Here is a 1920-nt window from a genome sequence, read left to right on the forward strand (position 1 = left end):
AAGGGCTTCGTCCACAAAATGTTACTCAAAACCAACGCAGTCCCGGTCAAGCACAGATTAAGGCCAGTACCGACAACGGCAAGAGACACACTCAGAAGCCAACTGGACAGAATGAAGAAAGATGGCGTCATCGAAGAAATTGAAGCTTCTGAGTGGCTGAGCCCAGTGGTACTCATAAAGAAACAGAACTCACAAGAGCTAAGAGTATGCATTGACCTCCGCAGCCTAAACCTGGAAGTTATTGCAGACAGCTACCCGCTGCCGAGCATAAATGAGTTAATCCTCATGATGAAGGAAGCCAAAGTATTCTCGAAACTGGACATGAGGAACGCCTACCATCAAATTCAACTGCACAAGGAGTCCAAGCCACTCACCGCTTTCATCACCCCGTTTGGCACGTACCAGTTCACCAAAATGCCATTTGGTTTATCATCTGCAGCCTCAGCGTTTCAACGCATGATGGATGCTCTACTGCGGAACGTTAGGAACGTGGCTTATTTCCAGGATGACATCCTTATCTACGCAAAGGACGAACAGATGCATGACGTCACATTGAGAACAGTCCTCACCAAACTGCAAGAAGCGGGTGTGAGATTAAGGTACGAAAAATGTGTGTTCAAAGCAAAAGAAGTTGAGTATTTGGGGTACAAAATATCAGAGAAAGGTATAAGTCCCAAGCAAAACTTACTGCAGGCCTTAATTAAAGCTCCAGAACCCACCAACAAAGACGAAGTGAGGTCATTCCTCGGGTTGGCGGAGTACTATGCAAAATTCATCCCCAAATTCTCGGAAACCTCAGCACCGCTCCGAGAGCTCCTCAAAAAAGGGTCGGAGTACACGTGGCAGGAAGATCAGAAGAAATCGGTGGAAAGCATAAAACAACACATAGTTAAAGCGCCATGCTTGCAACCGTTCAACCCAGAGTGGAGTACAGTCATGACTACAGACGCCAGTGCATATGGACTAGGGGCGGTCCTCACTCAGAAGAAGGGCGACACGGAACATGTGGTAGCGTTTGCCTCGAAAGCCCTATCGTCAGCTGAACAAAACTACTCCACCATAGAGAAGGAGATGTTAGCGTGTACATGGGCTGTGGAACATTTCAGGACATATGTGTGGGGCAGGAAGTTCAAGTTGGTTACCGACCATAAGCCCCTCATCCACATGCTCAGCCCAGGTGGCACCAAAGTGTCAACACCCCGATTAGCACGCATAGCAGCAAAACTGCAGGAATACACCTTCGAGGTGCAACACATCTCCGGATGGAAGAATTTGCAGGCAGACTGCATGTCAAGATTGCCAGAGGGCAAGGACAATGCCACCACTTTCTTACAAGAAGAATGCATTGTAGCATCCATTACAGATCTCAAGGCACCCGACTACCTGGAACTCAGCGAAAAACACTGGATGGAAGAAGACGGAAAGGATCCTACCATGGTGAGAATCAGAGAATGGATCAAAAACGGATGGCCAGACGAAAGGGCAGTGCCAGAAGGTATGAGACCTTATTGGAAAGTGGCAGATGAGATCTCAGAAGCCGACGGCATAGTTATGAAAACCGACCAGATAATCCCGCCCGCAGGCATGAGAAAAATCATTCTGTGCAGGGCCCCTGCGGGCCATCTGGGGAACACCATGACACGTTGCAGAGTGAGAGAAGCCTACTGGTGGCCGTCCATGGACCTGGAGATCCGCACCATGATTGAGAGATGCCTTGAGTGTCTCAACAGTGACAAGCGCCTGAAAATCGGACAGGCGCCCATGATTCCCACAGAAACCCCGGAAGCGGTGTGGTCAAAAGTGGGTCTAGACTTCATAGGACCATTGGAGACGATGGCGCCCGAGCATCCGTACGGCATAGTGCTAGTGGACTATTTATCGAAATGGTCGAGGCCGAGTTTGTTCCTAACATCACGACCG

Source organism: Ambystoma mexicanum, assembly GCF_040938575.1.
Source record: "Ambystoma mexicanum isolate Mex_15411 chromosome 12 unlocalized genomic scaffold, UKY_AmexF1_1 Mex_chr12_unloc.2, whole genome shotgun sequence".
NCBI lineage: Eukaryota > Metazoa > Chordata > Amphibia > Caudata > Ambystomatidae > Ambystoma > Ambystoma mexicanum.